This window comes from Oryctolagus cuniculus, chromosome 7 (genome assembly GCF_051225735.1).
Source record: "Oryctolagus cuniculus isolate XC-2025 breed Fujian yellow rabbit chromosome 7, ASM5122573v1, whole genome shotgun sequence".
NCBI classification, from domain to species: Eukaryota; Metazoa; Chordata; class Mammalia; order Lagomorpha; family Leporidae; genus Oryctolagus; species Oryctolagus cuniculus.
Window position 1 is genome coordinate 99179325 of NC_142873.1, and position 24594 is coordinate 99203918.

Here is a 24594-nt window from a genome sequence, read left to right on the forward strand (position 1 = left end):
TCTTCTCAGGAGAGTGTTTTTATTGTAAGAGTTCAACAATACTTGCATAAGTATTTTACTCTCAAAATAGTCTGTGTCCTATCTCTTGCATTCGTTCTCTTTTTCTCTTTCGGAGGTGTCATAATAGCATCATCTTTATGTGTTAGTAGGAGCCCAGAAAAAATATATGTTACAATCTGCAAGTGATAAAAGAGCAAAGCTTAAAGCTAGAGCTGCATTTTTTACCATCTAAAAGTCACTGACACAAAAGAGAAAGATGAACAAAGAGCTATGAAAGTATGCTGCGGATGGGAGCTTCTGGAAGTTATATGTTACTTTTGTCCAAACCGTAAACCACAAAAAAATTTTAATGTCACCCCTATTGAAAGGTCAGCACTGTTTTGGCAGTCACTGAGCCTTGATTTAGCATGTATGTGTGCAGAGAGAAAGTTCAAGCTAGAGTAATTCCACATGAATGTGCAATGTTTCTGAAATAGTAGAAAGCATATTTTAAGAATATTGTCAAGAAATAAGCATGAGAAGGAAATATATGAAAAGTCTTTAAATCTTAATGCACTCAGAAATGTAGGTTTTATATTAAAATATGCAATATCAGTGGTATAAATATCAAGCTGGTTACAAATTTCATTGCTATTTTGATAATTGTTAATTAAGTTTCCTGTTTTAGAGAAACATTAGTAATTTTAATAAAGCCTATTTGTCGCTCCCCCTCTTCGTGGAGGAGCGACACTAGACCCTGCACTGTTCTTTTGTCTGCTCGGCCCTCCCCGGGTTTGCTGCTGGTTCTTCCCGGGTTGGCTACCGTCCCTTCCACCTCCATGGAAGGGCGGTTCCCCCTGCCACTTTCCCCACTTCCGAGGGGGAGCGGCATACCGCCGGCCGGCTCTCTCGGGGGCTGCTCAGGTGTTCCTTCAGATAGATGTTCCTGGTGCATGTTGTCTCTCTCCTCCTTTATAGTCCTCTTCCACCAATCCCAACTCTGCTACCCACACGCTGAGCACGCTGCTCTCCTCCAATCAGGAGCAGGTCCTGCTGTTTATTGGTTGAACTGGAGGCAGCTGTGTAGAAGCTTTTACTCTCTTCTCAGCGCCATATTGTGGGAGAGCAGATGCACAGAATAAGTCTTAATTCCAGTAACAGTCTAGTCCGAGTTGCTCCCCACACCTATTAATCTTATCATTACTAAAAATTTATGGACTTTTAAAAATGTGTATACCTATAAATTTTTCAGTAAATAACCCAACAAATTAGAAAACTTAACAGACATAAAATATCAAAAGTTCATTTGGAAGGGCAGTATTTACTATCATGTTTCCCATGAGTATTTTTAAATTCCACTTGAATGCTCTCTGGATATATTTGAGAGAAAAGGCTCAACTTTCTATTTTTAAAAGACTTGCAGATACTTGGGGAGCGAAAATATGAATGGAAGGTCGTTCTCTGTCTCTCTCTCTGTTTCTCTCTCTCTCTCATCTTTCCAACTTTCAAACTTAATTCACATGCTTTCTTAATCTGGAAGAAATCTCACTATTGTAAGGATAGGAAAATGTAACATATAGCTTTCTGACAGGAAAGTACTTAGACCTGGATGAGATGTAGCTGTAGGAAGGATAAAGAAAACCTATTCAAGAATAACTAGGTGTATTCTGATGGAATACACCATCAGATGATTGAAATAAACACTGAATTATTTTTAACAAAGCACACTACAAATATTAACTAATGAAATTTAATTATCTAAGAAAAGATCAAATGTACCACTTGCGTTTATTTAAATTACAACTGTTTCGATTAATTTGATTCAAACAAATTGAAATTTTATGTAATCAAATTTTGGACATTTCAAGTAGAATCTCTGTTTAAAACCATCCTTTGGCTCAGGAAACTAAAACATTAAAGAAGGAAGTAGATATTCTCAAGATGGTCATTAGCAAAATTTTTAACTGTTGACAAAACAATAGCTCAACATAAGCCCTCACAGACCTTAATATAAAATCCCTAAGGGGGACATATCTTCCTGTTGTTTCACTTTTCCGTTTCTCACATTGTGAGGAAGCAGATTGGAAACTACCAAGTAAGGATTTAAAAAATTGAAGCATAGAATACCATAAAAACATAGAATACCATAAAGCAGGAGGAAATATATTACAATTAACTTTGTGAAGTACCATTGAGTAGCACAAGAGAAAAGAATAGTTAAGTCCTCAAAAGCATGTTAAGGGAACAGCTCTGAGAAGTAATGGGTCTCAAACGTGGAATTCAACCTAAAATTTCTTAGAGGAACCAACTGAGGTTACTAAAATTCTCCACAACGACATCAGCATAGAAGATGTAGAACTGACATTAAAGCCCACAGCAGAATAAAACTGAAGGTGGAAAATCTCAAAGCAGAATCCTCACATAAAGCTGAATCTGAAAAGTGGTGCACTTCCATTACAAAGTAAAATGAAAAAAAAAAAAATAATAATAAGCCCCACCATTTAGAAAATGCCAGAAAACTTGATTAGTTTTAATTCTGGCACAAAATTTAGGTGCCAAGTGAGGATCCAGGGACAAAGAACAAATATATATTTACAATAATGTCACCATGAAAAAACACAACAATCTAAAGTTGTGGGATCCAATGACAGAGGAATATTTAAATATTGTGGGCACAGGGAGTTAGCTATCACCTGGAATACCCACATTCCATATCAGAGTCCTTGGTTTGAGTCTCTGTCACTTGTTTCCCTTCAGCTTCCTGCAAATACCCCTTGGCACCAGTAGATGTTGGTTTAGATATTTCAATCTCTGCTTCTGATGTGGGAGACTCACACAGAGTTACCGGCTCTTGGTTTCAGCTTGCCCATTGAAAGCATTTGGAGAGAGAACCAGCAGATGGAAGATCTTTCTTTTCCTCTATCTCTTTTTGTCTCTGTCATTCTGCCTTTCAAATAGAAAAAATTTTTTTTAAGATTTATCTAGTTATTTGGAAATCAGTGTTAGAGAAAGCAGGAGAGGCACAGAGAAAGAGAAAGAGATCTTCCATCTGCTAGTTTACTCCCCAACTGGCCACAAAGGATCGGGAGCCAGGAGCCAGGAGCTTCTTCCGGATCTCCCACGAGGGTGCTGGGGCCCAAGGAATTGGGCCATCTTCCATTGCTATCCTAGGCCACAGCAGAAAGCCGGATTGGAAGAGGAGCAGCCAGAACTCGAACCGGCACCCATATGGGCTGCCAGCACTACAGACAGCAGCTTTACCCGCTATGCCACAGTGCCAGTCTCGATAAATTGTAATGAAAGAAAATACTGAAAGTTCCAAATAATATGATAAATCACAGTTTAAAAAGTAGTGGAGTGAGGTGATACCCCATTGTGGTTTCTATTTGCATTTCCTTGATGCTAGTGATCCTGAGAACTGTTTCATGTGTTTGTTGGCCGTTTGTGTTTCATCCTTTGAAAAACGTTTGTGTCCTTTTCCTCACCTAAGTTAAGTTGCCAATCATTCAAAAATAAATACTATTTAGTCCAGGAATGCAGGATTGGTTTATTATTAAGAATGGATTAATTTTACTGACTAAAATAATATGTAAAGAAAAAAAGCAGTGCCGGCATCCCCTATGGACAATGGTTTGAGTCCTAGCTGCTCCACTTCCAATCCAGCTCTGTGCCATGCCTGGGAAAGCAGCAGAGGGTAGCCCAAGTGCTTGGGCCCCTGCTCCCATGTGGGAGACCCAGAAGAGGTTCCTGGCTCCTGCCTTAGGATTCACCCAACTCTGTCTGTCGCAGTCAATTTGGGAGTGAACCAGCAGTTGGGAGACCTTTCTCTCTCTCCCTCTGCCTCTCCTTCTCTCTGTATGTAACTCTGACTTTCAAATAAATAAATAAATCTTAAAAATATGAAAAAAAGCATCTGATCTATTTTGGCTAAAGCAATAACAGCATTTTATGTAATGCAAATTGTGCTCACGTTAAAGAATACTCATAGAAAATTATTTACAACAGCTAAGATAAGAAAAGACAAAATAAGCAAAATAAGATATAATGTTAATGGTAAAATATTAGTGCAATTCCATTTAATGTCAATAATACAGAATACTTGCTGGTGATTGGTCTTCCATTGAAAAAATTGGGGGCTGATATTGTGGTGCAGAGCAGCTTCCTGAAATTCTGGCATTCCTTGTGGGTGCTGGTTCAAGTCTCAGCTGCTCCACTTCCAATCTAACTCCCTACTTATGTACCAGGGAAAGTGGTAGACACACATGGGAGACAGAGATGGAATTCCTGGCTCCTGGTTTCAGCCTGGCTCAACCCTGGCTACTGTGGTCATTTGGGGAGTAAATCAGCAGATCAGAGATTTTTCTCTGGCACTCCCTCTTTCTCTGTTTCTCTACTTTTCAAACAAATAAAACTTTCAAGAAAATATTGAACAAATATCAATGTAATAGTAAGAAAATATAAATAAATCAACATATAACAATTACAGGTATTACAAATTATTTAATTTTCTATGTCATTAAAGCCCATCAAAAACTAGAGATAGTTTTAAAAAGAATTTTTACAAGTTTGCTAATAACAACTACAAATACATAAAGCATGCTTACACATGTGTGTATTTATGCATATTTCAGTTTTCACAGTACTTTTTATACATTATATACTCACAAAAGGCCAAGTTATTAGAATAATTAGAAAATACATCAGGCCGGCGCCGCGGCTCAATAGGCTAATCCTCCGCCTAGCGGCGCCGGCACACCGGGTTCTAGTCCTGGTCGGGGCGCCGGATTCTGTCCCGGTTGCCCCTCTTCCAGGCCAGCCCTCTGCTGTGGCCAGGGAGTGCAGTGGAGGATGGCCCAGGTGCTTGGGCCCTGCACCCCATGGGAGACCAGGAAAAGCACCTGGCTCCTGGCTCCTGCCATCGGATCAGCGCGGTGCGCCGGCCGCAGCGCGCCGGCCGCGGCGGCCATTGGAGGGTGAACCAACGGCAAAGGAAGACCTTTCTCTCTGTCTCTCTCTCTCACTGTCCACTCTGCCTGTCAAAAAAAAAAATAAATAAATAAATAAATAAAAAAAAAAGAAAATACATCAATAGAACAATCAAACAAATTGTAAAGCAAATTCATAAAATCTAGATCTAATGTGTGAAGACAATGGTGATTTTAAGTAGATATTGACACTTTAATATAGAATCAGAATTTTTGGAACTGAAAAATAGTGTTTTAGAAATCTTAAGCTTTGCCGGCGCCGTGGCTCAATAGGCTAATCCTCCACCTTGCGGCGCCGGCACACCGGGTTCTAGTCCCGGTTGGGGCGCCGGATTCTGTCCCGGTTGCCCCTCTTCCAGGCCAGCTCTCTGCTATGGCCAGGGAGTGCAGTGGAGGATGGCCCAGGTGCTTGGGCCCTGCACCCCATGGGAGACCAGGAAAAGCACCTGGCTCCTGGCTCCTGCCAGGATCAGCGCGGTGCGCCGGCTGCAGCGGCGGCCATTGGAGGGTGAACCAGCGGCAAAGGAAGACCTTTCTCTCTCTGTCTCTCTCTCTCACTGTCCACTCTGCCTGTCAAAAAAAAAAAAAAAAAAAAGAAATCTTAAGCTTTGACTTTTCGGTGGGCTTCACAGAAGATTGAATTTGAAGTTTCATTAAACTTGAAAGCAGATCAATAGCAATCATCAAAATTGAAGTAGAGAGGGAGAAAAATATTGAAAAAAATGAATCTAGAAGTAATATCTATTGTGACAATCTTGCAAATTAAAAAGAAAAGCTAAATCAATTTTGTGAAAAATCAGAAAAAAAAGTGAAGCTTATTCTCCATCCATAAAATGGATTTCCATACTGACAGAATAGGACAGTGCCTGTAAGAGAAAATTAGAACTCCCAGTTGATGACAGTGGTGTGGATGAGGTTTAAGATTGGTCAGCGTCCACAATGCTTCCCTGAGTAACAGCATTTCCAATTTACCTTATGGTACTCCTGTCACCTAGTCTTCTCCCTCCAGAAGTAGAATGAAAATCAGAGTTGGTTATTAATACAAACAATGAACATCTCTTGAATTCATAGAATGTTTCCAATAGTATTCTTAGATTTTAATAACCGATGACACATTTCTCTGGCCACCTCTGATTGAGCTTGTGTAACCATCTCAAATCAAGTCTACCAAGGCATTCTCAAAGAAAGATGATTTCTCTTTTGATTTACTTAGGACTGGTTGAAACAAAGAACATATTTACTATAGTATGATGAGAAGCCTTACATCCTGGGATGAGGCAATTTTAATGGAATACAAATCTTAGAGACAGAAATAGGTCCGAAAGACCTAATGATGCTTGACTTTCAAACCAAAGCTTTGCTGGCATGTGCCATTACGGAAGGCGATGAATTAACCTTTGATTTAAACAAGCTTGAGTAGAATTTTCTTTTTTTTTTTTTTTTCAAATGGAAGTCTATTGCTAAAAGAAGAAAAAAAACTTTTTAATATCTTTAATTCTCACTTTAACAGCTGAGAGAGAGGGACAGCTACAGAGAATAGACTGACAGAAAATGACAAAGATAGAGAGTGACCTTCCATTTGTTGATTCACTCTACAGATGCCCACAACAGCTGAGACTGGGCAAGGTTTGGAAGCTGGAAACCAGGAAATCCATCTGGGTCTCTGATATGGGTAACAAATACTCAAGTGGTTGAATCTTACCTGCTGACTCTCAGGGTGTATGTGAAGAGGAAGTTGGAATTAAAAGTAGAGCAGAAGGCATCCAATAATTCAAAGTAGCACCCCTATTACTACACCATGCAGAGTATGTGATCACTCTAGAAAAGTAGCATGAAATAACACAGTCCTTTATCAAAAGGTGAAATTGTACAATTGACTGTTTAAACAGCATGAACAAAAGCCCAATGATATCATATTCACTAAGGAAAACTAAGTAATCTAGCCTTTTTATCCCCAGAATAATGATTAAATATTAAAATTATATTATGATATCATACACACTTAGAATATCAGAAAATCCAGAAAAATCTTACACAAATGCTTATCAGTAATGCAATTTTGTTTGTACATTGCTGCATAAAGAAGTAGATACAGTAGTAAGTATTCCTATATATTTCATAATATTTTTTAAAACTCTAGAATTAAAGATAAAATTATTACATGTGTTACTGTGTTATATAGAACCTATGTAGTATTTTAAAAAATGTGTTATAGTGAATATATGTATATCATGAAGCTAGGACAGCACAGTATTGTTATAAATATTTCAATTTTTGAGTCAAATTCAAATAATTTCATATTTTGAATGACATGGAAGAGTTTTGGTTCTTGTTTTTGTAGAAAGGCAGAATAGTGATTCAGATTTAGAGTCATTTGAATGACACAATACTTCAATCATATTTGCTGTGTGGTACAGGACAAGTTACTTCATATCTCTATGTTTTAACTTTTATGTTAATTGAGAATAAATATGCCACTTAGTAAACAGTTAAGACATCTCCAATGTATTTTGGAAGGCTCCTTGCCACTGTAATCACTGAAGGAGTCAATTCAGGCATAGCACCCAGCTTAGCCCATGATAAGCATGTTAGCTACTGGCTTCATTAATAAAATGGTGGCAATAGGATCTACTTTATATAGGTTGTTATGAGATTAAATAATGTCATATGCATAATAGTTCACCATAAATATTTGCTATTATTATTACTGTTACTGTGGAAGCTAGTCTTAGGAAACGTAGATAAAAAACCATGAACGAATTTCTAAGTAACTTCGTGAAATAAAATTTAGATTATAGTCTAATACAGTCCTTCAATTGTGGGAAGAACTCCTTGACTAACACAATGCAAAGAAATCAAAACCCAAGTAAAATACAAATATATAAACTAGATCAATATCTTCTCTTTTAGCCCATAAAGAACTGTGAGTACAAGCCTCTCAAAATTGTGGGTCAATAAACAAACTAGTTTTATAAGTAATTTTATAGTCATTAGGACCATTGGCAATTGGATAAGTTTCTATTTTTTGAAGTCTAGAGTATTGCCAAGATCACAAATAATGTGACTTGATTTTGCCATTTCTGCTTTTAGTAATTTAAGTTTTATGGTAACATATTGTAAAATGTAAATAAAAATCACGCACAATCTATAAGCTTTATTATATTACATTTTTGTGATGTAGTAGTTTTGACCTTTGTAGAATATAAAAAATTGAGAGATAACATGATACTTATCTTTGTAGCATGACACATTCCTATATTCTCTTATTTTTACTTTCATCATTGATGATGAGGTATGTTTGATCTTCTAGGTTTTTTTAAAAAACCTCGTAATTAGAAAATTGTTTGATACTTATGTTAATTCAGACTGTTTAACAACATATGGGCTATTTAGCTTAAGGAACACATTTATGTATAGGAGTATTGAAGTCAGGAAGTCTAAGATCAAAGTGTTGTGAAAGATTACCTTCTTGGTATGTATTCACATAGCTTTTCTTGAATTCTGTGGGGATGGAAGGATAATGGAGAGAGAGAAAAATTCAGTTCATTATAGTAATACTTGGGACTTGGCACATTGGTTCTACACAGTAAATAATTGCATTAACATAGGCAAAGTTCCTTGCTTTATTAGTATAATAGACAGTTATTCAGCTTAGTCTGATTATGAGGTGATCATTCTTCATTTATTTTTGACAATTAATACTTAAAATTTTTGAATTTCCTTCCATAAAATATAGGAAAATTAGATCTTACAGCAGCCTTAAAAGTTGGCTTTTTAGAGAATATAAACGGAATCATACAAATGGAATTATGTAGCATAAAGTCTTTTGTGTATGGTTTCTTTTACCTTTAGCACTTTTTAGATCCATTTGTTGAATATATTCATAGATTGTTCCTTTTAATTGCTCAATAATATCCCATTTGGTGGATGTACCATAATGTGTCCATGCATTTGTCAACTAGGGAACATATGGGTCATTTCCAGTTTGGAGACAATAAGGGATTCATGCTTTTTACAAACATCGTGTTTTGAGTTTTTTGTGAATGTCTTTTATTTTTCTTCTTGAGTAAATAATGCATGTGTGATTACTGGGTCATAAATTAAGGTGTTTTTTTTTTTTTTTTTTTGTCTTGAATCTCTAAGCCAGAGTGTTTAGTACATTCTAGTTTATAACTTTTTATATCAAGTTTGGGAGAACATACTCCTATTTTCACAAAGATTCATTCCTTTGTGTACAAAACTGAGAGCTAAATTCTTATTTTCATCAAGTTCCATTGTTAGATTTGTTTGCCTGTGGCTGTAAGTCAATTGAATACAATATTATGGATTTTTAAATTTATTTATTTATGTGAAAGAGAAAGAGAGAGGCAGAGAGAAATATAGAAAGACAGAGAAAGATATTCCATCTGCTGATTCACTTCATGAATGCCATCAACACTTGGAGCTTGATCAGGCCAAAGCTAAGATTCTAGAACTCACTCTGTGTCTCCCATGTAGATGGAAGGGACCAATGTACCTGAGCCACCATTGCTGTTCCTAGGGTGTGCATTAGACTGAAATTGGAATCAGAAGCAGAGCCAGGAGTAAAACCAGGTACATAAATAAAGATGTGGGTGTCAAAAATTGTTCCTCTACTACCAAGTCAAATGCTTGTACCTCTGGGATATTATGAACAAGCATTGATTTCTAGCATTGTTTTTGAAAATACAGAAAATCTGTGATACTACGGCATTCTGTGAGATAGCCAGAAATTTTCATTGGAATATTATGTCAGAGAAACATGCAATAGGAAGGTATCTATTCTTCCCTTTTATGATCATCTGTCAACTTTGATGATTAAAAAAACAACTTCCAATGCAGTATGGGGCATTGATCTTCACTTTGTAGATACCTGTTAACCTTTAAGTCAGAGAATTGAACTCTAGTTCTAAACTAAACATTATTATAGTTCATTTGTTTTAGAAGTCCCAATTGAAAATTAAAACTCTAAGTCAATGTAGTCATAATCTTACATGTATTTGCACATAGAAATTTTTTTCCAACTTAAAAACATTTTATTTATTTATTTATTTTTGATCCTAAGAAAACTTTACTTAAGGGAAACAAACTTCATGCATTTCATGCATAAAATTTAGGAATGCACTGATTCTTCCCACCCTACTCTCCATCCTGCTCAAATTCCAACCCTACTTCCTCCTCACTCTCCTATTCCCATTCTTAATTTTTACAAAGTTTTATTTTTAACTAACTTTATACACATAAGATTAACCCTACTCTAAGATTTCAACAAATAGCATGAAAAAAGAAAAAAAGAAAAAAAAAACTGTTCTTAAACAGTTGAAACAAAGGCTGTTCAAAATCATTGCATTTCAAAGTGTCTATTTCACATATATATATATATTATCTTTAGGCACTCTATTAGTTGCCAGAGATCAAGGAGAACATATGGAATTTTTTTTTCTTTTTGGGACTGGCTTATTTCACTAAGTAAATGGTTTTCAGTTGCATCCATTTTTTGCAAATGACAAGATTTCATTTTTCTTTTTTTTTCCCACTGTGTACATATGCCGTAATTTCTTTATCAGATCTTCAACAATTGTGAATTGAACTACAACAAAAATGGGAGGGGGCAGTTAAATGTTTCATATGCTGATTTCATTGCCTTTGGGTAAATTCCCAGGGTGGGCTGGCTGGGCCATATAGTAGGTCTATATTCAGATTTATAGGGTGTCTCCATACAGTCTTCCACAGTGGCTGTACCAGTTTACATTCCCACCAACACTGGATTAGGGTACTTTTATCCCCACATCCTCATCAGCAGTTATTGTTTGTGGATTTCTGTGTAAAGCCATTCTAACTGGGTTGAGGTGAAACATCACTGTGGTTTTCATTTGCATTTCCACAATGGCTGGTGATCCTGAGCATTTTTTCAAGGGTCAGTTGACCATTTGAATTTCCTCATTTTTTTTTGGAACGATATATTTTATTTATTTGAAAGACAGAGAGAAGAAGAAACAGAGAGGTCTTCCATCCTCTGGTTCACTCCCCAAATGGCTGCAACAGCTGGAGCTGGGCCAATCCGAAGCCGGGAGCCAGGAGCTTCTTCCAGGTCTCCCACACAGATGGATGCAGGGACTCAAGGACTTGGACCATCTTCCAAAGCTTTCGATGAAAATTGCAAGGAGCTAGATCAGAAGTGGAGCGGGCAGGACTTGAACCAGCATCATATGGGATGCTGCACTGCAGGCTGGGGCTTTTAACCCACTGTGTGACACTGCCAGCCCTGAATAGTCTCTTTTGAAAGATGTCTGTTCAAGCTCTTTGCCCAATTCTTAACTGTGTTGTTTGTTTTGTTGTTGTTGAGTTTCTTGAGCTCATCATAGATCCTGGATATTCATCCTTTATCAGTTTCATAGTTTAGAAATATATCTTTTCCAATTCTTCCAGATGCATCTTCGCTTTGGTGAATGTTTCTTTTTCAGTGCAGAAACTTCTAAATTTGATGTAATCCATTTGTCAATTTTGGATCTGATTGCCTTTGCTTCTGGGGTCTTTCCCAAGAACTCTTTGCCTATGACAATGTCTTGCAGGGTTTCCAAAATGTTCTCTAATAATTTAATAGTATCTGGTCATAGATGTAAGTATTTTTATATTTTGAGAGGATTTTTTCTAAGGAGCAAGGTAAGGGTCTTACTTCATACTTCTGCATGAGGAGATCCAGTTTCCTCAGCACCATTTGTGAAGAGACTGTCCTTGATCCACAGATTGATTTTAGCTCCTTTGTCAAGGATAAGTTGGTTGTAGATCCATAGGTTTATTTCTGGAGTTTCTATTTTGTTCCATTGGACTATCCATCTGTTTTTTTGCCACTACCAGTCTGTTTTGATTGTAACTGCCCTCTATGCTTCTTGAATTCTTATATTATTATGCTCCAATATTTTTCTTATTTGATAGCTTTAGCTATTTGGGTTTTCCTGGTGCTTCCATATGAATATCAGAATCATTTTTTCTAGATCTTAGAAGAATGCCCTTGGTATTTTGATTGGAATCGTATTGAATTTGTAATTTTCTTTCAGTGGTATGGCCATTTTAATGATACAGATTCTCCCAATAAATGAACATGGAAGATTTTTCCATTTTTTGTCTTCTATTTATTTCTTTAATGTTTTATAAATTTAATGGTAGAGGTTTTTAGCATCCTTGGTTAAATTTATTCCAAGGTATATAACATTTTTGTAACTACTGTGAATGGAGTTAATTTTAGAATTTCTTTCTCAGCCATTTCATGGGTTGTGTGTAAAACAGTAATTGATTTTTGTATGTTGATTTTATATCCTGCTACTTTACCAAACCTGGTTGTCCCTGTTAATGAGATATGTTTGTTGTAGGTAGAAAATAGATGAATATTGTTTTTTAATCCATTGAGCTACTCTGAGTCTTCTAATTGAAGAGTTGAAACCATTTACCTTCAAGGTGATTATTAATAAGTATAATTTGGCACTGCCATGTTTCCATTAATTTTCTGATTTAATTTTTTTTATTTCTTTTGTACTTTTACTGGCATACTTTATTCCTTCAAATTCTTTCATATTGGGGCTGGAGCCATGACTCACTTGGTTAATACTCTTCCTGTGGTGCCAGCATCTCATGTGGGCAGCAAGTTCTAGTCTCGGTTGCTCCTCTTCCAGTCCAGCTCTCTGCTGTGGCCTGGGAAGGCAGTGGAGGATGGCCCAAGTGCTTGGGCCCCTGCATCCGCATGGGAGACCAGGAGGAAGCACCTGGCTCCTGACTTCGGATTGGCGTAGCTCCGGCGGTAGCGGCCATTTGGGGGGTGAACCAAAGGAAGGAAGACCTTATTCTCTGTCTCTCTCTCTCTCTTACTGTCTGTAACTCTACCTGTCAAATAAATAATAAAAAAAAAATTCTTTAATGTTAATGACTATTTTTCTGTGTTTCTGAGTTTAGCACACCCTTAAGCATCTTTTGTAATGCAGGGCAAGTGGTGACAAATTCTTTCAATTTCTTTTTATTATGTAAGGTCTTTAACTCACCTTTATTCAAAATTAGAGCTTAGCAGTGTACAGTATTTTGGGTTGACAGTTGGACTTTGTCTCGCCATTCTCTCCTGGTCTGTAGATCTTCTGATGAGAATTTAGCTCTGAGTCTAATTGGAGATTCCATGAAACCAATCTGGCATATTTTAAAATCTTTCCTTTATGTTTTACTGTGAAAAGTTTGACTACAATGTGTTGTAAAAATCTTTTCTTGGACATGTCTATTAGGAGTTCTATATGCCTCCAATACTTGGGTGTCCTTTTCTTTCTCCAAATTGTGGATGTTTTCTATCATTATTTTACTAAATAGATCTTCTGAAGCATTCTCTCTTTCCACACATTCCGGAACTCCTAATACTTATATGTTGAGTCATTTGATATTATCCCATACATCTCTGACACTGTTTTTAAGCTTTCTAATTTCCTCTTGCTTTATTGGTCTGACTGCAAAATTCCAAGAGATTTGCTTTCTAACTTGGATATTCTTTTTATGTCTCACTGAGTCTTTTGTAAAGGCTTTCTGTTGCATTTTAGTTGATATATTGAATCCTTCATTTCTAATATTTCATTTTGATTTCTCTTTAAAATCTCAATTTCATGGGAAAATTTTTCTTTCATGTCTTGTATGAATTTCTTTATTTCATGGATTTAATTTGGATTGATTTTGAATAACCCTATGATTACTATTTTGAATTTCATTTCCAGAATTTCATCAATGTCTTCATCTTCACATTCTAGTATTGAAATGTTGTTGTGTTCCTTTGGGGCATCATGTTGTCTTCCTTATTCTTGTTTCTTGAATTTCTACATTTATTTTGTGGATTTTTTGGAGATACTTGCTAAATTTTTTTCTCTGATTGCTTTTGTTTTTGGACTATGCCTCTGTAGTTTGGTAGAATGTCTGCTCTTTCAGTGAATACCCAGATGCATGTGCTGGGTGCCCTGCTCCATGCTCCTGAGTGGGAGAAATATACAGGGTGACACTCAAGTTGTTTGAGGAGTGTTTGATTAGTTCTGTTGGCATAGCCTAACTCTTATGTACTCTCTTCCAACATGATCAAAGACTGGGCATGAGTCCCAGTGGGGGCAATGTTCATCTGTAATGCCACAAAAACCACATAAAGATCTGTTCAGTCCTCATTGTGGTCACAGTTCCTACCACAATGACCAACTCCAAACAATCAGGGATCCTTGAGCATGTTGAGCCACCCACTGTGACTGCCCAGAGAACCAGCCATACCTTGCACCCTCCCCTGCAGTTATAGTGCTTCCAGAATTCCAGTCCACAAGGCTCCCAAGTCATGGGGCTCTGAGGAGCCATTCTTCCCTGCTAATCTGCCCAGTCTATAGAGAGAAAGAGATGTTCCCAGAGCCAGCTGCCTATGAGTACACCTCCTAGGTAGTCTGAGCCCCATTGCCTGTGATGTGTTGAGATGCTAGGGGCCCCAAACAGTCCTAGGTCAATTCTCCCAGCCACACTCAGGTGTCACCTGTTGGCTGATTCTTGGGCATAGGGACACAAGCTGTTTCAAGTATTAGGTGTGTCCAAGATGGCGTCCACCCCCCCCCCCTCTCTTTTTTTTTTTTTTTTTTTTTTTGGACAGGTAGAGTTATAGACAGTGAGAGAGAGACAGAGAGAAAGGTCTTCCTTTCGTTACTTCACTCCCCAAATGGCCGCTACAGCCAGCGCTGAGTTGATCCGAAGCCAAGAGCCAGGTGCTTCTTCCTGGTCTCCCAAGCAGGTGCAGGAGCCCAAACACTTGGGCCATCCTCCACTGTCCTCCCAGGCCACAGCAGAGAGCTGGACTGGAAGAGGAGCAACTGGGACTAGAAACCAGTGCCCATATGGAATGCTGGTGCCGCAGGCAGAGGATTAACCAAGTGAGCCACAGCATTGGCCCCATTAGCTCATGATTTTCACACAGCAATTATTGTAATGTTAGGAAATTTTTTTGGGAGACACCAGGAGAAGATAGCAGAACCTCAATAGCTCTAATTACTTATATTTCAAAGTGAGAGAGAGTAACAGGCTTACTACCTAATAGAAATGCATACAAGCTCTTGCTGATTATAATATACAGTGTAACTCCAAAAATATGTTCCAGACACCAGCAGAATATTTATTCAAAGATGACATAGTTATTGTAGAATACACACAGAAATAAAATCATATTAAAGGTTATGTCAACATGGAGGACACACACATTCACTAGAGGGAATTCAGAGAAATATAAACATCATTAAAGGGTGAATGACAACTTAAGAAGGAAAGGTTAACATAACTAAATTCTGCTCATTAAAGTTTGTAGAGGAATAGTGAAGAGAAAGACAGCTCTGGTCTTCCCAATGTCCTTTTTGTGCCCATTGATCATGTTGAACTTTCTCTTAAGTGCTTCAAAACATGTGACTTTAAAGAATGCAGTTTATAAACGTATTGACTCATGCCCCAGCACAGCATGCTGATAAATACCATTTAAGTTTCTTTCTGCATCTAGAGAAATGTGTATGAACTTGATTTTATCATGCCAAAAATGATTACAGGTTCTGAGAAATCACAATAGTAAAAATACTGATTTCAAATATTTTTAATTAAAATGTTATTTTTGTTTTCAGTTGTGTCACATTATCAACAATGATAAACAAGTGTAAAACAAGTATTAAAATTTGTGTAGATGCCACTGATGAAGAAGTCACTTCCTGGCTGGACAGGTAGAGGAATCTCTAAGTTCTGATTTTCATTTGCCAGAACTATCATAAAATTCTCTCGTAAGTCCTCATTTCAGGTTTAAACATGATTCTTTATGTCGCAGAAGGAAGCCTAGAGACAAACGCTATTGAAAAGTACGATTTAGTTTTATTTCTCGATCTGGCAATCATGAAAAAATCACTCTGCTGTTAAAAGAAATCCAGATTTTAGGCAAAGTTCATTGATAGGAAACAAACTATGAGACTTTCTATTAAAGCTCTGTCTCTAAGAACACTGGGAACGAATATTCATGTCTTTAAACACTGAAAATTCAACTAACAAAGAATACAGATGATTTTTGATGGAATGCAGTGGAAAGTGTCAATAACTTGCCATCTTGGATTACTGTAAATGTACCCCTTTATTTATTTGTCTCCTTCAATGACATAAAATAACTGAAAAATGCTGTGTTTGACTATGCAACATAAAGATTGTTGAAAAAAGTTGCATTGACTTTAAATTTTGCCTCCCCCTAAATGTTTTTCTCAGTTAATAAAAGGCTTACCAACTTACAAAAACACACATTCTGTTTCATAATGGATGAAATTTTATTACTCATGTGACTGCAGTTTTAAATGAAGATAAATCCAACAAAAACTAGGAAAAATATTAGAATACGAAAACTGCAAATTATATTCACAGCATCAACTTCATATGATCTATTTCATGTTTAGGTCTTTGGCACATATATTAGTAACATACTTTATAACTGAGAAGAGAAAATTATGAAAAAAAAAGAATATAAATAATCACTTGGTTTTAATAATAGATTTTCCTTTCAAGATTGATTTACTTATTTGAATGTCAGAGTTACAGAAGGAGAAGCAGAGATATACATAGAGAGAAATATCTTTTATTAGCTGGTTCACTCCCTAAATGGCCACAACAGCCAGAACTAGGCCAGGGCAAAGCCAAGAATCAAGAACTCCATCCAAGTCTCCCATAATGGTGTCTGGGGCCCAAACACTTGAGCCATCTTCCACTGCTTTTCCCATGTCATTACCATAGAGTTTTATTGAAAGTGGAACAGCCAGGACACTAACCAGTGCCCATATGAGAAGCCATTGTCACAGGCAGTGACTTTACCCTCTATGCAGTGGTGCCAGCCCTAATCATACATTTAAGAAAAAAATTAGAATATGAATGCTATTCTACCTAACAGTTGGTTTTGCCTATCACTTGAAAAATCACTTTTATTAGAATAAACTCTCAAGCTTAATCAAGAATATAAGAGGCAGTATCTTCTTTAGTCTTGTAAAATTAATTCTATGTTCTCTGACTTTGAAAGTTCACCCTTGCCTCTTACAGCTTTTCTCTTTCTCTTATTTCTTAAGTTATTTTTACTATTTTCTATGTCAGTTATTTTTCTTCAATAAAAAAGAATTTTCCCATGTCCTTTCCTTTGTGGAGATCTGGACATCATTCTCTGTCTTTTTTTTTTTTTTTTTTTTTTTTTGACAGGCAGAGTGGACAGTGAGAGACAGAGAGAAAGGTCTTCCTTTGCCGTTGGCTCACCCTCCAATGGCCGCCACGGCCGGCGCACCACGCTGATCCGAAGGCAGGAGCCAGGTGCTTCTCCTGGTCTCCCATGGGGTGCAGGGCCCAAGCACTTGGGCCATCCTCCACTGCACTCCCGGGCCACAGCAGAGAGCTGGCCTGGAAGGGGAGCAACAGGAACAGAATCCGGTGCCCTGACCGGGACAAGAACCCGGTGTGCCGGCGCCGCTAGGTGGAGGATTAGCCTATTGAGCCACGGCACCAGCCCTTCGTCTCTTTATTATCTTATGTCTCTTTCATATTTGAGAACTTCCACCAGGAATGGGCATACCTCTACAGCAATGGTACTGTGGTTCGCAACATCTCTGGTATAAGTAGTGAATTTTGCTATGAATGAGTCAAGGTTTCCTCAGTTTTCAATACTTTTTACATGCATTTTTGTTACAATGGGTAGCATTGCCCAATTACCATAATGTTTCTATAAGCAGCCTAGCCAAGGTAGTTTGAGAAGGTGAATTTGGTGATGAATTTTCATAGTAAAATACTTGTTAACTAGGCAAACACAAGCCAAAAGCATCTTACATGGCCTCTGGCTGAAGATGAAAACTAGAGCCAGCGCCAGCCCAGTGAAGGCCAGTTTTTGGGTGAGACCTCCTACCAGCCTGGCCTTAAAACTCACATCTTTTGATTTATAGACCCTCAACAACAGGCAGAGCTATCTTCTCACATAGGGGTGAAGGCTGTTGAGTCAGAACATGAAAGCAGCCTTAGACAAATGTAAACTAGTGAGTGTGAGTGTATTCAATAAAACCTAATTTACAAACACAGGAGTGAACTGAACTTAACCTGCAGGCCATAATTTGCTGTTCTAAACTCATTTTCTTAAAAGCCTTTTGATTGCTTCCCGCCACCCAGGTTACGACCAGTCTTTCTCTGTTTGTTCCTCAAGAGAAAGTTTATAGAACACATGTTTATGAATTGTTCACGTGGTTGTTAGGCTTTCCTGTTTTCTTCCTTTATCTCCTACACGGTCTTTCTCCAGACCATCTTTAAGAACTCTGCAATATATATTAAAACCATCTTTGGAAAAATGAAATCAATTATTTCAGTTATAAAATACTCATTTTTTCAATTTATATTTTGAGATATCTTCATCACACATTTATTTGATAGCTTTAATTTGTTATTAATTATTCAAAGATTTCATATTAGTTTCCATAGAGTCCTTGGTTGCTGAATCCAATGTATGAGTCATTAGATTTTTTTTTTGCTATTAACTACTGGTTTCCTACTCTTTAAATGATACTTTCTTGTTTGTTTCTTTTCATATCCAATAAGTTTTCTCATTGTTTCTTTTGGCATTTGACTATTGTTGACTTGTTGCAAGTATTTCAGTTATTTTTCTTCTTTTAAAGTTTATTGATATTTTGTGCTTATAGGTAGATCGATTGTTGTTTGATGTCTTTGACTTAAATAGCCTTGTTTATTCTCTTTATTATTGTAGATCTTTGCAGTGTCCACCATGCATCCCAAGTTCTTATACTTAACCAGCTGTGACAATTTAGTGCTTGGTTCTATACTTGGTGATAGTATGTCTCAGCCCAACTTTCTTCCTCATTGTAGTGCTTACTCTCACAAGGACTTCATCTTACACTGAGACACTACTAATGTTGAACTCTTATGGGGTGTTGTAAGCAAGTTATTAAGGAAGCTTCTCCACTGTTGTTGGTTTGGACCTCCAACATTGTCCAGCACTGTTTAACTGCTGATTGAAACTCTTTCTTAACTAGATAGCAGCTGCTCTAATAGCCACTTCTAGTAAATCTTTTTGGTAAGCTAAACCCAGATCTTTGCCGAGGATTGGCAGGAAATCTTGTTTAAAAAAACAAAAGCAAAAGAACCACCAAAAATCCCAAAAATGCTAAAAATCATACTTTATTCAGAAACTATTGCAATAAGAGAAAAGAGACCTCAGTGCAGAGGAAACGTGAGGCTTTATAGTCAAGGAACAGTATAGAAGCAGGTAGACAGAATATTACCAAGAGGAAATATTCAGGGTAAGGGAGATTTTTGCTAGGCTGACATTAAGAGAATTTTGCTGAAAGTAGGCCAGAGTGTTTAAGTATCTACTGGGCTTTGGGAGTGAGGAATTTAAGGCACTAGGAGTGACTAGCGATTGAGGGTGGGAGGCTCTCAATGAGCATGGCAAGGCACACTGGACAAGGATACGAAGCTCAAGGCCCGGAGAGCCCGAATGAGCCCAGTCAGTATTGGGTAGAACAGAGCCTTTGCCAACCCCGACTTGTGTTTCTGTCCCCAGCCCCATGAGGCTTTTCCTTCTCCTTTTCCCTTTTCTAGTGCCCTTTCTTGTTTCACTCAACACTGTTTCAGCAGCTGAGCGGAAACAAAGATCAAATTGAACTCAGCACTGTCTGGGTGCGGGGTATGATTGTCTGCAGCACACCTTATGGTGTTTCTTTCGTCTGGCATCACAGTCAAAGCTGCTCATTTATCTAAAACCATAGAATTATAGCCATATATATATATATGTATATACATATATATGTACATTTAGTAGTTATTTACTAAGGAAGTACTAAAGGAGATTAATATGATAACAACTATCCTGTCTTAGGGAGAGATGCAAATATTTTTCTGTTTTTAAAATTTGTATAATATAGTTATTAAATACATTTTTGTATAGTTTTTAAGATTTGCCCATTTTAGGGACTGCAGCCTCGTGGGTAAAGCCGCAACCTGCAGTGCCAGCATCCCATATGGGTGCCAGTTCAGGTCCTGGCTGCTCCACTTTCCATTCAGTTCTCTGCTATGGCCTGGGAAGACAGTGGAAGATGGCCCAGGTCCTTAGACCCCTGCACCTGTGTGGGAATCCTGGAAGAAGCTCCTGGATCCTGGCTTTGGAACAGCACACCTCTGGCCTTTGTGGCCATCTAGGGAATAAACCAGCAGACGGAAGACTCTCACTCTCGCCCTCGCTCTTGCTCTTTCTGCCTCTGCCCCTCTGTAACTCTGCCTTTCAAATATATAAATAAATCTTAAAAAACCTAGAAAATAGAGAGAGGTTTATGACATATAAGTAATTTTATATCATTTTATATATTTAAATATAAGTGGTCTAAATAGTTGTGCTGTTTCAGAAGGAGAATCTTAATTTCTTCTTGTTATTTTGAAGTGTGCAACTATCAGAATAATTTAAAAGCATATTTTAGAAGTCCTATTAAGACTATTTGTCATTAGCTAAAATAACAGCATACAGTAACTTCTCTTTCTTGACTACCTCTTTGCATATCTGTCTGCTACCTTTGAGAAAGGCATATTAACAACTTGCCCTGTGAAGCAGATTTTGCTGATGAATTGCTGCCAATTGGGTATTAAGGGGAATTGGGAACACATGTTTTGTTTTAAAAATCTCTAACAATTTGGATGGGTTGCCTTTGGACTGGACTAACTGACACTCAATCATTGTCATGCTGCCTCGCCTGTGTGTGATAATCATTTTGGAGACAATGGTTTGCAAGTTGCACTTCATGACTTTGGATCTGACTAGCAGTATTGAAGTAAGTGCTGCCATCTGACCCATTTCACAGTGGATTAGGAAATGCAGCTCTTACAGAAAACCTCCTAACTGTACTAATTTATATTCATCTGATAACCCATTGAGGGGAAAATGGGAATGAGCTGGCAGGTGGCCTTTCAGATATAAAGGGCACATGGCAAACTGGTTGCTTGTTGCTTACTCACTACGGAATACTAGATAACAAGAATATGAATAGTTCTGGAATATTTGGTTTTTAATTCTGATTGACAGTCTATTCATAATCTAAAATTTATAATTTAAAAGTTGTAAATGATCAAGACTAATTTGTGCATATTTAATACATTTATGAACATAACATATGGTTTGTTCTTTTTTTTTTTTTTTTTTTGACAGGCAGAGTGGACAGTGAGAGAGAGAGACAGAGAGAAAGGTCTTCCTTTTTGCCGTTGGTTCACCCTCCAATGGCCGCTGCGGCCAGCACGCTGCGGCCGGTGCACCGTGCTGATCCAATGGCAGGAGCCAGGTGCTTCTCCTGGTTTCCCATGGGGTGCAGGGCCCAAGTACTTGGGCCATCCTCCACTGCCTTCCCGGGCCACAGCAGAGAGCTGTCCTGGAAAAGGGGCAACTGGGACAGAATCCGGTGCCCCGACCGGGACTAGAACTCAGTGTGCTGGCGCCACAAGGTGGAGGATTAGCCTAGTGAGCCACGGCGTCTGCCAATGGTTTGTTCTTAATAACTCATGTTAGAATTAGACCTATGATTACTGTGTTATCATGTATACAGTTTTAATGGGTTGTTTGGATTTGTTTCAGTTTACTGAATGAAACCAAGGCATGCATAAGATTTATTGTTTTTCCTAACACTAGTACAAAGTGACCAGAAAACAGCCTTCTGAAATGTGAGTTTATAAAGATACTCCTAAGACAACATCCAAATGAAAAAAAAATAGTATTTAATGCTTAAAAATAAAAACAATTAAAAGTCTTCCTTATAACATATACATATTCATATAAATATATACATGTAAGTTAGAAAGATAGTTTTATATTTTATTAAGCATTTAATCTTTAGGATTATTGCTTACCAAAAACTTGGAAATATTTATATTGTATTAATTCTTTAAATTGTACTCTATGATAAAGGAGAGATAAAATAGAAATTCTACAAATCATATTAAGGAATAACACTTTTATCTTGTGCTGTGTTGTTTTGCTAATTAATTTAAACTAATTCTGTATTTTAAGTAATGGTTGAAAATATCAGCACATTAATTTTGAAATGAAAAATTTTTAATTTACTACTAATACATAAGTAATAATTCTCTAGATCTTTTAAATGTATAATATAGCATTTATCAGTCAGTCTATTTCTGATAAATTGTGTTAGGAAAACACCAATTTTATATTTATTTTTAAAATTGTTTAATTAAAGTTTTTAAAAATGTTTATTTATTTGAAAGGCAGAGCTACAGAGGTAGAGACATACACACACACACACACACACGGAGAGAGACAGAGAGAGAGACAGAGAGAGAGACAGAGACAGAGACAGAGGTCTTCCATCCACTGGTTCACTCCCCAAATGGCTACAATGGCCAGAGCTGAGCCAATCTGAAGCCAGGAATCAGAAGACTCTTCTGGGTCTCACATGTGGGTGCAGGGGACCAAAGTCTTGCACCATCTTCAGCTGCTTTCCCAGGCCACAGCAGAGAGCTGGATCAGAAGTGGAGCACTAGGCCTTAGTACTGGCACCACCAATGTTATATTTAAATATTAAAGTAGTAAGCTTAATAACTGATGTACAACTATGAAACAAATAACAAAATCAGCTTCTAACATTACTAAGTATATATTTTCTGTTAACATTGGAGAATGTGTGTTACCGGAGAAATTGCAGGGTTCTTGTCTTTGCGCAAGAAAGAATTCAGGCGTGAGACAGAGAGTAGTGGGAGGTAAAATAGCAAGGTTTATTAGGGAAGGGACATCCATAAGGACGGATGGGCACCTTTCCAGACAGGACCTGGGAGAGAGTGCAGTTGCTCGGACTTGGGGGGGGGGGGCCCAAGGTTACATGGTTGAGTGGAGAGAGTACACCTGGCCAGACCAGGTGGGCGGCTCAGCAGAGAGGCAGAGGGCTGAGCGCACAGTCCAGTTGAGGCTGGGGATTTTTAAGGAGATGGGTCTTTGTCTTCACACATCTTCTCCTGAAACAAAGGATTTTATGGCTGTAAATATTAAGAAGCTCCTATCTGAGTTTTCCCTTGAAGGTATCAGACAGGAGGAAGCCTAGCTGGCGCCATCCTGGGTTCAGAGGAAGGGTGAGCAGGACCCCCTAGAGAATGGGGATCTGGAGCAGGGTGTTTGAAATGCAGATACTGGGCTGCATCTGGGAGATTGTGGAAGATTTGTCAGGCAGAAGGGGCGGGGGATCTCCACCTGGCAGGTTATCAGGTAGAAGGGGGCAGGGCAGGATGTGAATACCAGGCTGCCCCTGAAACATTGTCAGCAGATGCATATGCTGGACATAGATGTCTTCTCTTTAGGCCTTTATGTCACACACACATAAGCTCATAACTGACTTCTTACCTAACATGTGCATGGAAAAAAAAGAGAGAAAGAAGCTGAAAAATTAAATTAGAACAATTTGAAAAATAAGAGGCAGTAATAACTGAAATTCTTTATATTTTACTGTCCCATAGCTCTACTGAATACCTAATTGCTTATTTCATTCAGTATTTCTAACGTCTATATAATACATCTCTTCCATATAGCAGCATAACTATTCAGAAATATAGAAAAAGCTTTATAGAAATTATTTACATTTTATGGAAAAGTAAATTGAAGTCTAGTTGCTGCAAAATTAAGTTGTTAAAGTAAATAATTTGAAGAACTAGAGTTTTAGCTCAGTTTGGGAAACTTCAAAGTCCAAGTTCCATTTTGATTTGCTGTCAATTAATTGATCACTAAGAAGCTATTGACTTCAATATGATTATACATGCTAAAGTATCCTATGATGGAGACAGGAATAAGAATCTTTGGATTGCCAAAGACTGTTACAGAAAATAAAAATAGATTTAGAAATATGCAAACTCTGATACTGATTTCTTAATATAAAATCCCAGACCAAGAGGCAGTGTATGTTTATGTTTCGCTTTTGAGGTAAATCTATTGATATTTTAGGAAATAACAGAAGTGTTTATTTCACAATATTTAAGTAATTTTGAATTTACTAATAAATAAGTTCATTTTTTCCCTAACTCATGGTTTTGATCAAATTATTTTGCTTACTCTCTGTAAGAAAAAGACAATATATGAATTGTAAGGATTTCAGATATTGGGTACTCAACTCATATTTGTTGAAAATTGCATGAATGGTGCTTACTTCAGCAACACACATACTGAAATTGACATGATACAGAAAGATCATCATGGTACCTGTGCAAAGATAGTGTGAAAATTTGTGAAGCATTCTGTATTCCTAAACTTTGTAGATGTCATATTGTTTGCTATTCAGTTATAAATATTGCTTCACTGAATTATACCATGTACATGACAATATTTCCTCTCTCCCCATATTGTGATCATTATTATGAATCTCACATTTTGTTATGTTAATATCCCTGTTTTCAAGACAAATAGTATATATGAGTATGTATATATCTGTATATGAAATGAATATGCGAAAATGCTGAAATTGTTAAATAATAATAAAAACACAATAAAAATAAAGTTGTACAAATAAATGAAAATACTTTTAAAGTGATATAGTTTATT

General features: G+C 37.3%; 1 non-coding gene and 1 pseudogene across 1 annotated transcript; both read left to right on the plus strand.

Moving 5' to 3' along the window:
• The window catches only part of LOC100347161 (PRELI domain containing protein 3B pseudogene), a 166763-nt pseudogene that overhangs the window by 136899 nt on the left and 5270 nt on the right, over positions 1 to 24594 (plus strand).
• LOC127493809 (U6 spliceosomal RNA) lies at positions 24195 to 24300 on the plus strand. The gene has a single exon (XR_007924349.1). It is a non-coding gene; the product is annotated as a U6 spliceosomal RNA (small nuclear RNA).